Source organism: Anser anser, assembly GCF_964211835.1.
Source record: "Anser anser genome assembly, chromosome: 6".
NCBI classification, from domain to species: domain Eukaryota; kingdom Metazoa; phylum Chordata; class Aves; order Anseriformes; family Anatidae; genus Anser; species Anser anser.
In genome coordinates this window covers 40,638,553-40,649,762 of record NC_139726.1, presented here as the reverse complement: position 1 = coordinate 40,649,762, position 11,210 = coordinate 40,638,553, and the positions used below count along the sequence as shown (strand labels likewise).

Genomic DNA, 11,210 nt, shown 5'->3' with positions numbered 1-11,210 from the left:
AGAGTGCACTGGCACCACTGGGGATGCAGTGCAGTGAGTCCACAGAGTGCAGTGGCACCACTGGGGATGCAGTGCAGTGAGTCCAGAGAGTGCACTGGCACCACTGGGGATGCAGTGCAGTGACTCCAGAGAGTGCAGTGGCACCACTGGGGATGCACCACGGGTAGTCCAGAGAGTGCACTGGCACGACTGGGGATGCAGTGCAGTGAGTCCAGAGAGTGCACTGGCACCACTGGGGATGCAGTGCAGTGAGTCCAGAGAGTGCCCTGGCACCACTGGGGATGCAGTGCAGTGACTCCAGAGAGTGCACTGGCACCACTGGGGATGCAGTGCCGTGAATCTAGAGAGTGCACTGGCACCACTGGGGATGCAGTGCAGTGAGTCCAGAGAGTTCACTGGCACCACTGGGGATGCACTGCAGTGAGTCCAGAGAGTGCACTGGCACCACTGAGGATGCAGTGCAGTGATTCCAGAGAGTGCACTGGCACCACTTGGGATGCACCCCGGGTAGTCCATAGAGTGCACTGGCACCACTGGGGATGCACTGCAGTGAGCCCAGAGAGTGCACTGGCACCACTGGGGATGCAATGCAGTGAGTCCAGAGAGTGTAGTGGCAGCACTGGGGATGCAGTGCAGTGAGTCCAGAGAGTGCACTGGCACCACTGGGAATGCAGTGCAGTGAGTCCAGAGAGTGCACTGGCACCACTGGGGATGCACTGCAGTGGCTCCAGAGAGTGCACTGGCACCACTGGGATGCACTGCATTGTTTCCAGAGACTTCACTGGCTCCACTGGGGATGCACTGCAGTGAGTCCAGAGAGTGCACTGTCATCACTGGGGATGCACTGCAGTGAGCCCAGAGAGTGCACTGGCACTACTGGGGATGCAGTGCAGTGACTCCAGAGAGTGCACTGGCACCACAGGGGTGCACTGCAGTGAGTCCAGAGAGTGCACTGGCACCACTGGGGATGCAGTGCAGTGAGTCCAGAGAGTGCACTGGCACCATTGGGAATGCAGTATAGTGAGTCCAGAGAGTGCACTTGTACCACTGGGGATGCACTGCAGTGAGTCCAGAGAGTGCACTGGCACCACTGGGGATGCAGTGCTGTGAGTCCAGAGAGTGCACTGGTACCACTGAGGATGCAGTGCAGTGAGTCCAGAGAGTGCACTGGCACCATTGGGGATTCACTGCAGTGAGTCCAGAGAGTGCATTGTCACCACTGGGGATGCAGTGCAGTGAGTCCAGGGAGTGCACTGGCACCACTGGGGATGCACCCCGGTGAGTCCAGAGAGTGCACTGGCACCACTGGGGATGCAGTGCAGTGAGTCCAGAGAGTGTACTGGCACCACTGGGTTTGCAGTGCAGTGAGTCCAGAGAGTACACTGGCACCACTGGGGATGCACTGCAGTGAGTCCAGAGAGTGCACTGGCACCACTGGGGATGCAGTGCAGTGAGTCCAGAGAGTGCAGTGGCACCACTGGGGATGCACTGCAGTGGCTCCAGAGAGTGCACTGGCACCACTGGGGATGCAGTGCAGTGAGTCCAGAGAGTGCACTGGCACCACTGGGGATGCAGTGCAGTGAGTCCAGAGAGTGCACTGGCACCACTGGGGATGCAGTGCAGTGAGTCCAGAGAGTGCACTGGCACCACTGGGGATGCACTGCAGTGAGTCCACAGAGTGCACTGGCACCGCTGGGGATGCACTGCAGTGAGTCCTGTTGTGGTTTAACCCGGCTGGCAGCTAAACACCACACAGCCGTTCGCTCACCCTCCCCCCTTCCTCTCTGGGATGGGGGAGAGAAACGGGAAAGTGAAGCCGGTGAGTTGAGATAAAGACAGTTTACTAAGACAGGAATATAATAATAACAATAATAATAATAGTGATAATGATAATAGTATTAATAATAATAATGTGTAAGAAAACAAGTGATGCACAATGCAATTGCTCACCACCCGCTGACCGATGCCCAGCCTATCCCCGAGCAGCCGGCCCCCCACCCCGGCCAGCCACCCCTATATATTGTTTAGCATGACGTCAGATGGTATGGAATACCCCTTTGGCCAATTTGGGTCAGCTGTCCTGGGTCTGTCCCCTCCCAGCTCCTGCTGCACCCTCAGCCTGCTCGCTGGCAGGACAGAGCGAGAAGCCGAAAAGTCCTTGGCCTGGTGTAAACACTTCTCTGCAACAATTAAAACATCAGCATGTTATCAGCGCTCTTCTCACCCTAATCCAAAACATAGCACCCTATCAGCTACTATGAGGGAAAATTAACTCTGTCCTAACTGGAACCAGGACAGATATCCACCCCTTATTCCATACCATTTATGTCATGCTCAGGTTACACTCTTTCCAATACATTCTGATTAATCACCATTTTCATCTATGATATATAGCAATCATGGTAGTGATGACATACAGTATTATATAATAATTAACATACTACAATTCAACTCATGGGCTATTCTCACCCAGTATCAAATCCCCTTGAGGTACACACCGGACCTCCCCATTCTTTTGCATTACCCACCAAGTGCATCCAGGTCCCTGAGCAAAAGCAATTCCACGAATGGGTTTGCCTTTTCCTGAGGCAGGAGTAGCCCAGACTGTTTTACCCAGCATGTTTCTTACGTGCACTACAGGAACTTTATCCCCTTCTACAGTGCGTAACAGGTTTGATTGGGCAGGTCCAGCTCGGTTGGCAGATCCCCTGGTATTGACTAACCAGGTGGCCTTTGCCAAATGTGTATCCCAGTTTTTGAATGTCCCAGCACCCATTGCTTTCAGTGTAGTCTTCAACAGTCCATTGTATCGTTCAACTTTTCCAGAGGCTGGTGCATGATAGGGGATGTGATACACCCACTCAATACCATGTTCTTTGGCCCAAGTGTCTATAAGGTTATTTCGGAAATGAGTCCCGTTGTCTGACTCAATTCTCTCTGGGGTGCCATGTCGCCATAGGACTTGCTTTTCAAGGCCCAGGATAGTGTTCCGGGCAGTGGCATGGGGCACCGGATATGTTTCCAGCCATCCGGTGGTTGCTTCCACCATTGTAAGTACGTGGCGCTTGCCGTTGCGGGTTTGAGGGAGTGTGATGTAATCAATCTGCCAGGCCTCTCCATATTTATATTTCAGCCATCGTCCTCCATACCAAAGAGGTTTTGACCGTTTGGCTTGCTTGATTGCAGCACATGTTTCACAGTCATGAATAACCTGTGCTATAGTGTCCATGGTCAGGTCCACCCCTCGATCACGAGCCCATCTGTAGGTTGCATCTCTACCTTGATGGCCTGAGGTGTCATGGGCCCATCGGGCTATAAATAATTCACCTTTATGTTGCCAGTCCAGGTCCACCTGAGCCACTTCAATCTTAGCAGCCTGATCCACCTGCTGGTTGTTTTGATGTTCTTCAGTAGCCTGATTCTTGGGCACATGAGCATCTACATGGCGTACCTTTACAACCAGGTTCTCTACCCGGGCAGCAATATCTTGCCACAATGCCGCAGCCCAGATGGGCTTGCCCCTGCGCTGCCAGTTGTTCTGCTTCCATTGCTGTAACCACCCCCACAGGGCATTTGCTACCATCCATGAATCAGTATAGAGATAGAGAACTGGCCACTTTTCTCGTTCAGCAATATCTAAAGCCAGCTGAATGGCTTTCACTTCTGCAAACTGACTCGATTCACCTTCTCCCTCAGCAGCTTCTGCAACTCGTCGTGTAGGACTCCATACAGCAGCTTTCCATCTCCGATGCTTTCCCACAATACGACAGGACCCGTCGGTGAACAAGGCATATTTCTTCTCATTTTCCGGTAGCTTGTTGTACAGTGGGGCTTCTTCAGCACGAACCACCTCCTCCTCTGATGATATCCCAAAGTATTTGCCTTCTGGCCAGTCCATAATCACCTCCAAGATTCCTGGGCGACTGGGGTTTCCTATTCGAGCCCGCTGAGTAATCAGTGCAACCCACTTGCTCCCTGTAGCATCAGTTGCATGATGTGTAGAGGGGACCCTTCCTTTGAACATCCAGCCTAGTACCGGCAGTCGGGGTGCCAGGAGGAGCTGTGCTTCAGTACCGACCACTTCCGAAGCAGATCGAACTCTCCTTCATATGCTGCCAATATCTCCTTTTCAGTTGGAGTATAGCGGGCTTCAGATCCTCTGTATCCCTGACTCCAAAACCCCAGGGGTCGACCTCGAGTTTCCCCAGGTTCTTTCTGCCAGAGGCTCCAGGTAGGACCATTCTCCCCGGCTGCGGTGTAGAGCACATTCTTTACATCTGGTCCTGTTCGGACTGGCCCGAGGGCTACTGCATGAACTATTTCCTGCTTAATTTGTTCAAAGGCTTGTCGTTGCTCAGGGCCCCATTCAAAAGCATTCTTCTTACGGGTTACTTGGTAGAGCGGGTTTACAATCAGACTGTAATTTGGAATATGCATTCTCCAAAACCCCACGACACCTAGGAAAGTTTGTGTTTCTTTTTTGCTAGTTGGTGGAGACATAGCTGTTATCTTGTTGATCACATCCATTGGGATTTGACGACGTCCATCTTGCCATTTTATTCCTAAAAACTGGATCTCTCGTGCAGGTCCTTTAACTTTATTCTGTTTTATGGCAAAACCGGCCTTCAGAAGGATTTGGACTATTTTCTTCCCTTTCTCGAAAACTTCTTCTGCAGTGTCACCCCACACAATGATGTCATCGATGTACTGCAGGTGTTCAGGAGCTTCCCCCTGCTCCAGCGCAGACTGGATCAGTCCATGGCAAATGGTAGGGCTGTGTTTCCACCCCTGGGGCAGCCGATTCCAAGTATATTGGACTCCCCTCCAAGTGAAAGCAAACTGTGGCCTGCACTGTGCTGCTAGAGGGATGGAGAAAAATGCATTAGAAAAATGCATTAGCGATATCAATTGTGGCATACCACTTGGCTGCCTTTGATTCCAGTTCATACTGGAGTTCTAGCATGTCTGGCACCGCAGCACTCAGTGGTGGCGTGACTTCGTTCAGGCCACGGTAGCCCACTGTTAGTCTCCACTCACCATTAGACTTTCGCACTGGCCATATGGGACTATTAAAAGGTGAATGAGTCTTGCTGATCACTCCTTGGCTCTCCAGTTGACGAATTAGCTTATGGATGGGACGCAGGGAGTCTCGGTTGGTGCGATATTGCCGCCGGTGCACAGTTGTGGTAGCGATCGGCACTTGCTGTTCTTCAACCCTCAGCAACCCCACAACAGAAGGGTCCTCTGAGAGACCAGGCAAGGTAGACAACTGTTTAATGTCCTCTGTCTCCAAGGCAGCTATGCCAAAAGCCCAGCGGAACCCTTTTGGGTCCTTGAAATATCCTCTTCTAAGATAGTCTATGCCAAGGATGCACGGAGCATCCGGGCCAGTCACAATACGGTGCTTTTGCCACTCATTGCCGGTTAGACTCACTTCAGCCTCCAATACAGTTAACTGCTGGGATCCCCCCATCACACCATAAATACAGATGGGCTCTGGCCCTGTATAGCTTGATGGCATTAGAGTACATTGTGCACCGGTGTCTACCAAAGCCTTATACTTCTGTGTGTCTGACGTGCCAGGCCATCGAATCCACACAGTCCAATAAACTCGATTGTCCCTTTCCTCCCCCTGGCTGGAGGCAGGGCCCCTCTAGTCCTGGTCAGAATCTTCGTTTCTGTGTCTAAAGGACTGCCTGCTGGAAGTTGGAGCAGCAAACTTTTCAGAGAATTCCTTTTTCCCAATTGTTTTCCTTTGCAATTCACGTACCCGTGCCTCTAGGGTCGCAGTAGATTTTCCATCCCATTTTCTCATGTCCTCTCCATGGTCACGTAGGTAAAACCACAGGGTGGCGCGGTGTGTGTGCCCACCATATTGTCTTCCTTGCATAGATGAACGTTTACCCCTAATAGCTGAGACACTGGTTTGTACAGGTGGGGAGGAAAATAATCTCTCTTCAAGTTGGTGGATCTTTTCAGAAAGTTTCTCCAAAGTATTCTCTTTTAGCTGGTGGACACTGGTTCGTTCAGGTGGAGGGGAAGATAATCTTTCTTCAAGTTGGTGGATCTTTTCAGAAAGTTTCTCCAAAGCATTCTCTTTTAGCTGGTGGACACTGGTTCGTTCAGGTGGAAGGGAAGATAAATTCTCTTTAAGTTGGTGGACCTCTTCAGAGAGTTTCTCCACAGCCGAGACACAGGCCTGTAGGGAAGAGGAGAGATTTCCTTCGTACTGCCGGAGTAATTTAGCCACTTCATTCACTGGGGGATTCTCCTCCGCTTTCCAGGCTATTATTGCCAATGAGCTGGCATATGATGATGGTGCACTCCGTACAAACTTCCGCCACATAGGTGGTGTACACTGGACTGCATCTGGATCTGCGGCTGTTTGTGCGTCGTCTAGGGCCTTATAAATTACTTCCCGTACGGCCAATTCCCTCAGGTACTGAATTCCCTTCTCCATGGTGGTCCATTTGCCTGGTAGACATACAAGTTCTTCCTTGAAGGGATACCTTTCCTGCACAGCTGACAGGAGACGCCTCCAGAGACTGCGAGATCGTGCTCCATCTCCAATTGCTTTGTCAATGCATGCGTTCCTAGCAAGGGATCCCAGCCGCCTGGCTTCCTTGCCCTCTAATTCCACATAATCGGCTCCAGTGTCCCAGCACCGGAGCAGCCAGGTGACAAGCTGCTCACCTATACAGCAACCAAAATCTTTTTGCACATCTCGTAGCTCACGCTGGTATAGAGTCCGGGTAGTTACTGTTGATTTTTTGATATCCCCATCCTCATCTTCAGTCTCCTGCACCTTTGATGGCCCAGCCTCATCTTCACTATGCCCAGACTTAGCAGAAGACTGTTTGCGTTCTAAACGACCTGAGCCTCTATACCATTTCTTCACCTTGTCTACAGGGTCAACTTGCACTGCTACAGCTCATTTCTCTGACCCAGACGCAGGGTCTGCCACAGGGGTTGGAATGCCCTCTGCGGGGTCAACTTGCACTGCTACAGCTCGTTTCTCTGACCCAGACGCAGGGTCTGCCACAGGGGTTGGAATGCCCTCTGCGGGGTCAACTTGCACTGCTACAGCTCGTTTCTCTGACCCAGACGCAGGGTCTGCCACAGGGGTTGGAATGCCCTCTGCGGGGTCAACGTGCACTGCTACAGCTCGTTTCTCTGACCCAGACACAGGAGCTGGAGCGGCTGCCGGAGCTGGAGCGGGAGCGGCTGCCGGAGCGGGAGCGGCTGCCGGAGCGGGAACTGGAATGGCTGCCGGAGCAGGAGCGGCTGCCGGAGCTGCAGCTAGGTTGCTAGTAGCATCAATTGCAGCTCGATAGGCACAAGCCAGACCCCAGCACGCTACAGTGATTTGTGTCACTTTGGAACTGCCAGAGTCATGACACCTTTTTTTCAAGCATTCTGCCAGCTTTTTAGGATTTTGCAGTTGTTCAGGGGTGAATGTCCAAAACACTGGAGGTGACCACTGCTCTAGAAACCTGCCCATATCCTCCCACACTCCCTGCCACTCGCAACTATCCCGCCTCAAGACAGATCTCCGGATGAGATTCCTAAGTAGTTGTTTAACCCTCAACAAAACCTGAAGCGCATTCAGGAGACATAACAACAAGAGCAGGCTGGTCTGAGTATCCCAAGGATATTCAACATCTCGGAGAACCACCGTAACTAGCTCGGGGGATAAGAGGGTGGTGGTGAAGGAGAAAGGGAGAGTGAACAGGTAGGGAAACATGTCTTCCCCTGTCCCCTTCACAGATTGGCTCCCTAACGAAAACAGGCAATAGGTGTAATTGCTAATAGTTTCCGAGATATGGGTTCCAAAGTATAGAGTTGACGTCAGTGCTGAGTACAAATACCAGGTTAAAGTCATGACCAGATATTTCATCATTTCATAAGCCATTGTTACACCGCACAGTACCATAACAATCTTAAACCAGGGCCCGGAAAGGATAAACAGTGCAACAGGGAGCACATACAGAAAGTAACGCACCATAAAACTCAATTTGGAATACAGGTACAGCAGACTGGAGATTAAGGCAATCAACATCGTGACTAGCAACTATTAAGCAGGTCCAATACTTATACCAATTTTAGTTTAACACACTCTGGTCAGATTTGTCGATATCTCAACCCTTCGTGCCCCACGTTGGGCGCCAAAAGGGCTGTTGTGGTTTAACCCGGCTGGCAGCTAAACACCACACAGCCGTTCGCTCACCCTCCCCCCTCCCTCTCTGGGATGGGGGAGAGAAACGGGAAAGTGAAGCCGGTGAGTTGAGATAAAGACAGTTTATTAAGACAGGAATATAATAATAACAATAATAATAGTGATAATGATAATAGTATTAATAATAATAATGTGTAAGAAAACAAGTGATGCACAATGCAATTGCTCACCACCCGCTGACCGATGCCCAGCCTATCCCCGAGCAGCCGGCCCCCCACCCCGGCCAGCCACCCCTATATATTGTTTAGCATGACGTCAGATGGTATGGAATACCCCTTTGGCCAGTTTGGGTCAGCTGTCCTGGGTCTGTCCCCTCCCAGCTCCTGCTGCACCCCTAGCCTGCTCGCTGGCAGGACAGAGCGAGAAGCCGAAAAGTCCTTGGCCTGGTGTAAACACTTCTCTGCAACAATTAAAACATCAGCATGTTATCAGCGCTCTTCTCATCCTAATCCAAAACATAGCACCCTACCAGCTACTATGAGGGAAAATTAACTCTGTCCTAACTGGAACCAGGACACTGGGGAAGGGGAGGGGCAAGAAACAACAAAGTAGAGAGCAGGACAAGCAGCAGCTGTGGTTCTTTTATCTCGTTTTCACCTCAACACCATGCAGAGTGCAGACAAGAGAACTGGGGTGTTTCTAGAAGCAACAATCCCCAGGCTTCTGCTTCAGCTTTGAATATTGAGAGGACAATATGACCAAGCAAGTAACTGATCATCTTCAGCTGGCATTAAACCTTTCCTTTACATAGGAAGGAAAATCTAGGAGCACCACAGATTACACGCCAAAAAAGAAAAACCAATTCCATGAAATAACATCACTCACAGGAAAAATCACACACTTGAGCAGGCTATCTGAAAACCAAAAGGCTATGCTGATGGGTCAGCATTTCAGGAACTGGACCCACTGACGCCCCTCAGGAACATGGCAGGAGATGCACAATGCTGTCACAAGTGCTTGCAAAGCCTGCTGGACAGGCCAAACAGACTAACAATCCACCCACCAACTCAGGGCCCACACTGCCATCCACTCACCCTCGTGCCTCTTTCAAGTTTCCAGCTTAGTCCATGCCCATGACAAGGCCTACAAGAAAGAGAAAGAAGGGCAGGCCCGTGATGGACACGCAAACAGTACAGCTCCTTGCAGAGGTCTCAAGCACAGAGACTAGAGCCAGAAAAGAAACACCCTCAGGTCCACAAAGGCCAAAAGGCCATGAATGCACAGCAGCCCCAGCAGGGGCAATCACAGACTTATCCTCTACAGATGAAAAAGGTGACCCTGCTCAGCCTCTTCCTCATACTGCCCTTATGCAGTCAAGGCCCTTGCCATGCATACTGAGGCTCTTTGGGAATCCTCTGGACAGCTACGCAAATGCCTTGATATATCTAGAGATTAAAATAGAACCCCCAAATAAGGAACCGTACCCCACCATTTCCCAAACACAAGTTAGCCAGCAACCCCTCCCAAACATACCTCTAGTACGTCAATTCCAAGCACTTAACATCTAGAAGGCTGCAAGGTCTAAAGACTCCACAGCCAGCCAAACCACAGGCAAAAGCTCCAGAAATATAACAAACTGCCCCCAACCCTGGAAAAGACTACACCTTACCTGCCTCCTGCTGCTCTTTTCAGATACATGCTTGCACAGGGAGCTTCCATGATCCAGTTCTCCTAAACCCTGCTCCATCACTTTACCACCACAGCTGGAACTTGCATAATATTTGACATACAGGCCAAGACTCACAGGAAGCCCCAATCAAGCTGTCAAAATCCTAAGGGACCTAGAACACACAAGCTAACATTACCACCCTATCTGTAAACACGCTCTAACAATTACTCACCTGAAGAAGAGCTGCATGCAATAAAGGCACCTGCTCCTACTATATAGATAGATTGCTTTCCTCTGACAGATCCTTCTAGCCCTTATCTCAAAGAGATGTGCATTTCCAAGTAGAGACCGGTACGCATCAGTCCATAGACTCCAACCCACCCAAAGAACCCTGCAACTGACAGAAGGAAAAACAAAACACTTACCCCTAAGAGCAGCCCAGGCAGAATGAGCTCCCTCATGCCTTGCCTGGGGCTCATATACCATTTGGCCCCGCCCAGCACCCAAACCCAATCACCTGGGAAAGGGGAGGGGCAAGAAACAACAAAGTAGACAGAGCAGGACAAAGCAGCAGCTGTGGTTTTTTTTTTCATCTGCATTTTAGCTCAACACCATGCAGAGTGCAGACAAGAGAAGTGGGGTGTTTCTAGAAGCAACAATCCCCAGGCTTTTGCTTCAGCTTTGAATATTTAGAGGACAATATGACCAAGCAAACAACTGATCTTTTTCAGCTGGCATTGGCTTAAACCTTTCTTTTGGCATAGGAAAAAAAATCTGAACCTGATCTCCTTCTGTGACCAAGTGACACGCTTGGTGGATGAGGGGAAGGCTGTGGATGTGATCTACCTTGACTTCAGTAAGGCTTTTGACACCGTTTCCCACAGCATCCTCCTCAAGAAACTGGCTGCTCGTGGCTTAGACTGGCGTACGCTTTGTTGGGTTAAAAAGTGGCTGGATGGCCGGGCCCAAAGAGTAGTGGTGAACGGAGCCAAATCCAGTTGGAGGCCGGTTACTAGTGGAGTCCCCCAGGGCTCAGTGCTGGGGCCAGTCCTCTTTAATGTCTTCATCGATGACCTGGATGAGGGGATCGAGTGCACCCTCAGTAAGTTTGTAGATGACACCAAGTTAGGTGCATGTGTTGATCTGCTCGAGGGAAGGAAGGCTCTGCAGGAGGATCTGGATAGGCTGGACCAATGGGCTGAGGTCAACTGTATGAAGTTCAACAAGGCCAAGTGCCGGGTCCTGCATCTGGGGCACAACAACCCCAAGCAGCGCTACAGGCTGGGAGATGAGTGGTTGGAAAGCTGCCTGGCAGAGAAGGACCTGGGAGTACTGGTTGATAGGCAGCTGAATATGAGCCAGCAG

General features: G+C 50.8%; 1 long non-coding RNA gene across 2 annotated transcripts; it reads right to left on the bottom strand.

Annotated features, from left to right (window-relative positions):
• Window positions 1-7,375: 7,375 nt before the first annotated feature.
• LOC310901627 lies at window positions 7,376-11,058 on the bottom strand. 2 transcript variants are annotated; one of them, XR_014585960.1, is made up of 3 exons: window positions 9,846-11,058; window positions 9,271-9,319; window positions 7,376-8,636 (listed from the first exon to the last, which is right to left on the bottom strand). It is a non-coding gene; the product is annotated as an uncharacterized lncRNA (long non-coding RNA). The 2 variants fall into 2 exon arrangements; XR_014585959.1 differs by having other exon boundaries at window positions 7,376-9,319.
• Window positions 11,059-11,210: the final 152 nt, after the last annotated feature.